Genomic DNA, 7,958 nt, shown 5'->3' on the forward strand with positions numbered 1-7,958 from the left:
TCACCAACGTCCAATGATGGATATGGCACAAGAAGAAGAAGAAGAAGGACTTCAACTCCCAGAATTCCCCAGCAAGCCAGCCAGGTGAAGTCCACCCATCTTAAAATGGCCCAAACGCCAATCCAGAAAGACTAGACATCTCATATTTCTAACAATTTTATGGACATCTCCATGCACTTGACTTGAAGAGCTAAGGTGAATAGGATCTGGTTGAGAATAGAATATAAAAAATCTGATTATTTTTTTTTTCAGGAACTATGCTGTGACAACCATAGCCACCTCCTCTCCTTATTATTAATGGACTAATCAGCAAAAAGAGCTAGGCCTTGATATTAATCTCTTTTGGGAAGAAGTTATTATATACAGTATGAGTCAATCGGGAAAGCCTCAAGTCATATACTCAATGAACTCTTGTGAGTCAATAAATATAAAACAAGTGGATAAATAAAGCTGGGGAAAATGGCCTTCAGATAATTAAGCGATGCACCTCTCTGCTACGAGATGGCAAAGCGGAGGAAAAAAATCCAGATAAAATCTTGCTTGAGTTGAGGTGATTTAATAAGTGTGTGTATATATGCCTTTTTCTTAGGTTTGTCATCATTTCCTTCTGGTGTTTTGCTACAGGAAGGCAAAACTTATAGGAGGAAGAGCTATCTGACAGGGGATCTAGTGGTCTTGCCATAAGCAGAATTCTTGCAAGAAAGAAATGAGGGTTTTTTTCAGGGGGAAGGGGGGGGAAGAGGGTAGGCCAAAATGGTCAGGCAGAAGCTGAACTGCCATTCGTCAGGAGTGATTGATAACTAGATAAATATCCATAGACATATGATAGAATGCTAGGACTGGAAGGGACCTTGGAGGTCTTCTAGTAGCTAGTTACTGTATAATGTAGACCATCCTGCTGCCCAAGCAGAAGCCCTTAAACTATCCTGGATATCCATCCATCCATCCATCCACCCAACTTCCATCTATCCACCCACCCACCCACCCATCCATCCATCAACCCATCAATCCCTCTATCCCTCTATCCATCCATCCACCCAACTTCCATCTATCCAACTATCCACCCACCCACCCACCCATCCTTCCACCCAATTTCCATCCATCCATCTATCCATCTATCTATCCATTCATCCATGCAATCATTCATTCATCCACCCATCCATCCACTCATCCATCCCTCTATCCATCCATCCATCCATTCATCCACCCACCCACCCACCCACCCACCCACCCATCCATCCATCCATCCATCTACCCATCAATCCCTCTATCCCTCTATCCATCCATCTATCCATCCTTCCACCCAACTTCCATCTATCCATCTATCCACCCACCCACCCATCCTTCCACCCAACTTCCATCCATACATCTATCCATCTATCTATCCATTCATCCATGCAATCATTCATTCATTCCCCCATCTATCCACTCATCCATCCCTCTATCCATCCATCCATCCATCCATCCATCCATCCATCCATCCACCCACCCACCCACCCATCCATCTACCCATCCATCCATCTACCCATCAATCCCTCTATCCCTCTATCCATCCATCTATCCATCCATCCACCCAACTTCCATCTATCCATCTATCCACCCACCCATCCTTCCACCCAACTTCCATCCATACATCTATCCATCTATCTATCCATTCATCCATCCACTCATCCCTCCCTCCCTCCCTCCATCCATCCATCCATCCAATCATCCACCCACCCACCCATCCATTTATCCATCTATCCATCCATCCATCCATCCATCCATCCATCCATCCATCTACCCATCAATCCCTCTATCCCTCTATCCATCCATCTATCCACCCAACTTCCATCTATCCACCCACCCACTCACCCATCTATCCACCCAACTTCCACCCACTCATCCATCCATCCATCCATCCATCCATCCATCCATCCACTCATCCATCCAATCTCTTGAGTGTTACTGTAGATTCCTACACTGAGTGGGGGTGGGGGTGGTCTTGATGACCTCAAGGTTCCCTCCTACATCAGTCTCCAGAACCAAGGTCATCTGAGTGTGCTTTCTTTCACAGTAAACTGATGCCTTCTGGGAAGCGTTACTGGCCACCTTGCCCTAAACAGAAAAGTCTCTATTCCAGAAAAATGATGCCCCTTGGGAAAATAAGCATTAATTGGCATTACAGATAGTCCTCAACTTACAACAGTTCGTTTAGCAACTGCTCAAAGTTACAACAGCACTGAAAAAAAGCGACTTACGACCGTTTTTCACACTTTTTTTTTTTTTAATTTGATTTATATGCCGCCCTTCTCTGGAGACTCAGGGCGGCTTACAATGCGTTAAGCAATAGCCTTCATCCTTTTGTATATTTTATACAAAGTCAGTTTATTGCCCCCACAACTGGGTCCTCATTTCACCTACCTTTGAAAGGATGGAAGGCTGAGTCAACCTTGAGCCTGGCGAGATTCGAACCTGCAGAAATTGCAGGCAGCAGATGTTAATACTTATGACCAAAGCAGCCTCCCCATGGCCACATGACCAAAATTCAGACACTTGGCAACTGACTCATATTTATGACAGTTGCAGTGTCCACTTGATCCCTTTTTGTGACCTTCTGACAAGCAAAGTCAATGCAGAAGCCAGATTCGCTTCACAACCGTGTTACTAATTTAACAACCGCAGTGATTGACTTAACAACCGTGGCAAGAAAGGTCATAAAATGGGGTGAAACTCACTTAACAAGTGTCTCGCTTAGCACCAGAAATGTCAGACTCCATTGTGGTCGTAAATCGAGGACTACCTGTATTGGAATCGCTGGGGAAATACTAACCGTGAAATCCCAAGATTTGGAAACACCCTTTTGTATAAAAAAATGTTGTTTGTTGACTTACAGGGCAAAGTGCAGCCGGTTTCTAACCACACCTCCTCCGAAGGAAATTAAATTTAATTTCCTGGCATCTTATAGAAAGTTCTATTTTTACCCAGAGGGCATAAGAAGCAAAACTTCTTTAATCCGCCAACTTTGGCAAACCTCCAAAATGGCTTTGCAACAGCCCATTTTAAATCCGGTGAGTACGATGAGAATTTCCACGGGGGATTTTTTTTTGGGGGGGGAGAGATTTTGCCTACCCCCCCCAATATATGATGATGTCCAATACACAGAATTAGAGACACTGAGATAAAGTGGGAATGGGCACTAAAAATAAAAGAGAAAGAAACACCAGAATACTTTTTAACATGGGATTTGTTTTTATCAAGGGCTAACTAATGGAAACAGAGGTTAGAAACGTAAAAAGGAATAAAAGAAAGATTGATCACATAAAAAAAATGAATAAGTTAATGTTATTTTTACTATGGGACTATTATCAATATTAGACCTATTAGGATTACTTTTATGCTCATTGTCTTTTTGTTATTATTCAAAATGAATGGTACATAGGCAACACGCCGTTCATATAGATATGCAATTTTTTAATGTTTATTAAATGTATAAAATGTATTAATAAAACATATTGTTTAAAAAAACAGTGTGGGAATGGGCTTCCTGAGAGGGAGGGAGACAAGCAGCTCGTTGTACCATCTCACAACAAAGTTCCACACGGTAGCAAAGGAAGAAAGAAATTGCTAAAGGTTGGAGCTTTTCATGGAGGTTAAAGATGGGAGAAGTTTCGTTGTCTTCAGTTCTTGGTCAGCCTTCAGTCTGAAAGTCAGGGAGAAGGAAGGAAGGAAGGAAGGAAGGAAGGAAGGAAGGAAGGAAGGAAGGAAGGAAGGACGGAAGGAAGGAAGGAAGGAAGGAAGGAAGGAAGGAAGGAAGGAAGGAAAGAAAGAATGAGGGAATGAGGGAGAGAGGAAAAAGAAGAGAAAGATTGAAAGGAAAATAGAAAGAAAGGGGAGGAGAAGGAAAGAAGAAACAAAGGGAGAGAGAGAAACAGAGAGAGAGAGAGAGAAGGAAGGAAGGAAGGAAACAAGAGCCTTGGTAGTACAGTGGTCTAAAGCACCCTGTTATTAAGACCAGCTGCCTGCAATTACTGCAGGTTCGAATCTCGCCAGGCTCAAGGTTGACTCAGCCTTCCATCCTTTCTAAGGTAGGTGAAATGAGGACCCAGATTGTGGGGGCAATAAGCTGACTTTGTATAAATATACAAAAGGATGAAGGCTATTGCTTAGCACATTGTAAGCTGCCCTGAGTCTCCGGAGAAGGGCGGCATATAAATCAAATTTAAAAAAAAATAAAGAAAATGAAGGAATGAGGGAGGAAAAAGAAGAGAAAGATTGAAAGGAAAAAAGAAAGAAAGGGGAGGAGAAGGAAAGAAGAAACAAAGGGAGAGAGAGAAAGAGGAGAGAGAGAGAAGGAAGGAAAGAAAGAAAGATGGAAGGAGGGAGGGAGGAAAAAGAAGAGAAAAATTGAAAGGAAAAAAGAAAGAAAGGGGAGGAGAAGGAAAGAAGAAACAAAGGGAGAGAAAGAAAGAGAGAGAGAGAAGGAAGAAAAGAAAGAAAGAGATGGAAGGAGGGAGGGAGGAAAAAAGAAGAGAAAGATCGAAAGAAAAAAGAAAAAGAAAGATAGAGAGGGACGGAAGGGGAAGGAAAGATGAAAGAAGGGGAGAGAGGGACAAAAAATAAAAAGAAAGAGAAAGAAAGAGAAGGAAGGGAAGGAAGGGAAGGAGGGAGGGAGAAAGAAGGAAAGATAAAAAAGGGAGGGAGGGACAAAAAAAGAAAGAAAGAAAGAAAGAAAGAAAGAAAGAAAGAAAGAAAGAAAGAAAGAAAGAAAAAACAAAAGGAAGGAAGAAGAAGGGAGGAAGGAAGAGAGGAAGGAAGGAAGGATTTTTTTTTCTTATTGGAGTCTCTCCTGTTAAGGCAAACTAAGGTCTACAGCTGTTTCCTGCAAGTGATAGAAACAGCTTGACCTTGTTTTGCCTCAAGCTAAGCAAAATTGAACCTGGTCCGTTCTTGGCTGGACAAGCGCTTGGAAATACCACGCCTGTCGGTCAGACAAAGGGCAGCTGGAAAAGACGTCTTGAAAGAAACGTCTGTGTGAGCCTCGTTTTATTTCCGAATATCGTGAGGATCCTAATTCTTGAATGCGAAACCATGTTCATAAAGACTAATTCTAGGAGATTAAAGTAGTTTTCTTTAGCCAAGCCAAGCGGTGAGTGGTTTCCTCTAAGCCCTTTTCTGTTTCCTGCTTTCTTGAAATTAATCACGTAGGAGAAAGTGGGTGTCTGAAGTCGAATTCTGACCCACAAAAACACATGTTAGTCTCTTCTAAGGCAGGGGTCTTCAACCTTGGCCACTTTAAGAGCTGTGGACTTCAATTCCCAGAATTCCCCAGTCATCTTATGGCACAGATTTGAGTATATTTAGTCAGTCAGTTTACTTTATTGATTAGCCCTCGGGCCGTATCAAAGTGCAGAGTTCCTGTTGCAATATTTTCAGGATCAGACTCAATAAAGATAATAGAAGTTATAGGTTTAAATATAATTCTCTTTAATCATAATAGGCATTCTATATTCGCTGAATATTCAAGATAGAAGCAAGGAAAATGGGGAGGATGGCTCCTTTTATATACAAGGGGCGGAGCCAGGAATGGGAGTGGTAAATTATGAATACATTAAAGCTCAAGTAATAATTTAACCCCTGATGTTCCATATATACATTATTTACACATTAGAGAATAAGGCATTTACATCTGACAAATCCCCCTCTAAATGCCGGTTCGTTATACAACACCAGTTACATTCAGATTCAGGACAATATAATACAGATAATTTAGAAGTTAAATATTTGTGTTGTTTAGAAGGTAAGGGTTTTGTTAATATGTCAGCTAATTGTTCAGAAGTATCACAATGTATTGCTTTGATGAATCCGTCTTGAGATAGTTGTCTCACGTGCTTAAATTTTATATCAATATGCCTGGACCTTTGTCCAATTGCATCGGATCTAGAAATTTCAATGGCCGCTTTATTATCTTCATGCATAATAAATGGTAAAGTAGGTTTCTTCCAAACATCTGTGATCAAATCATTGAACCATACAAGGTTATTTGCAGCTTTAGACAAGCAAACATATTCTGCTTCTGTGGTAGAGGTGGCTACCAGTTCTTGTTTACCAGTATACCAGTAAACTGGACAATCGTTCAATAGAAAAACATAACCAGAGGTACTCTTTCTGCATGATGTATCACCAGCCCAATCTGCATCAGCATAACAAGTAATTTTTGGTTCTTTGTCATTATTGGGTTCCAATATTAAACAAAAATCTAATGTACTTTTCAGATATCTTAAAATTCTTTTGACAGCTTCCCAATGATACAAGGTTGGTTTGCTAACATATCTTGACAATAAATTGAGAGGTAATGCAATATCTGGCCTAGTCCAATTAGATATATAAAGGAGTGAACCTATAACTGATCTGTAAAATGTGTTGTCTTTAAACTCAGGGGAAGATTCATCATTGTTTCTAAGAAAATCAGTTTGCATAGGTGTATCACATGTTTTGGCATTATTTAAGTTACATTTGTTTAGGAGTTCAATGATTTTATCTTTCTGAGTAAGTTTGAATCCCCTTTTTGTTTTGTTAATTTGTACACCAAGGTATTTATTCACTCTACCTAGTGATTTCAATGAGAAGTGTTCGTTTAACTTATTTACAAAGATTTCCCTGCTCTCTTTATGCTTTCCAATATATAAAATATCATCCACATAAATTAATACAAATTCAATATGATCATTACTCTTTTTTACAAAGAAACAGTTATCAGCAGTGGTGGCGTTGAAATCCATGGTCTTTAGTACTTTTACCAAACAATCGTACCATCTTTTGCCAGATTGCTTCAATCCGTACAGACTCTTATTTAGTAACCAAATTTCGTTCTTATTAGTGTATTGACTGTGTGGTGCTCTTACATATATTTCCTTATCTAATTTTGCATGTAAGTATGCAGTCTGTATGTCATATTGAAACACGTCTAGATTGAGTGCAGATGCTACTACAAGAGCTGTTTTGACACTCTCTGTTCTCACTGTGGGTGAATATGTGTCAGTATAGTCTTCTGGATATTTTTGTGCATAACCTTGTGCAACTAGTCTGGCCTTGTATAAGGTATTACCTCCTTCTAAATTCTTAATTTTATAAATCCACCTGGTACCTATAATTGTTTTATCCTTAGGTGCGATCGCAGGTGTGAATACATTTAATCCTTGTAAACTTTTCATTTCTTTTTCCATAGCTAGTTCCCATTTTTCTCTTTCTTCACGGGGAAGTTTCAATACTTCCTCATATGTATTAGGTGTTATTTGTTCTCCATCCATATGCATAATATAATCTTTGTATTTATTTGGTATTTGGTTTCTATTATTTCTAATATTTCTTTCAGGTTTGCTATGGTTGTCATGCAAATATCTGGCTTCCTTTTTTGTTAATGTGTCTGTCTTTATTTTATGCTGACTATTTGTCCAAGTTTTGGTTTTGTTCTTACTTTTGTTAATATTTTGATTTTCTGTTGTTCCTTCCTCGCAAGATATATTATCTTTGCTTTTATTAGGAAAAATTTCATTAAGGTGCAACTTAGACCAATTGGCCTGCTCATGAAACACAGCTGTTCTGGATACTATAAATTTGTTATTATTATCGATGAATCTGTACCCTTTGGTTCCAGTTTCGTATCCCATGAATCTTAATCTCCTGGATACGTTTTCTCCCTTTCTCCTCAATTGTTTAGGTATGTGCACGTCTGCAGTAACTCCAAATATGTGCATGTGTGCTAATTTAGGTTTTCTATTGTACATCACCTCATATGGTGTCTTATTCACAATACTGGACCATGTTCTATTTTGAGTGTAATTTGAATAATGTAAGGCTTCTGACCAAAATTGTTTGCCTAAACCAGCATCCTCTAATGTGCATCTAATCATGGTTTGTAGAGTGGAGTTCTTTCTCTCTGCAATCCCATTTTGAAAGGCAGAAAATGGATTGGACGT

This window comes from Pituophis catenifer, unplaced genomic scaffold (genome assembly GCF_029215685.1).
Source record: "Pituophis catenifer annectens isolate HBS135680 unplaced genomic scaffold, rPitCat1.0.hap2 SCAF_9, whole genome shotgun sequence".
Classification (NCBI taxonomy): domain Eukaryota; kingdom Metazoa; phylum Chordata; class Lepidosauria; order Squamata; family Colubridae; genus Pituophis; species Pituophis catenifer.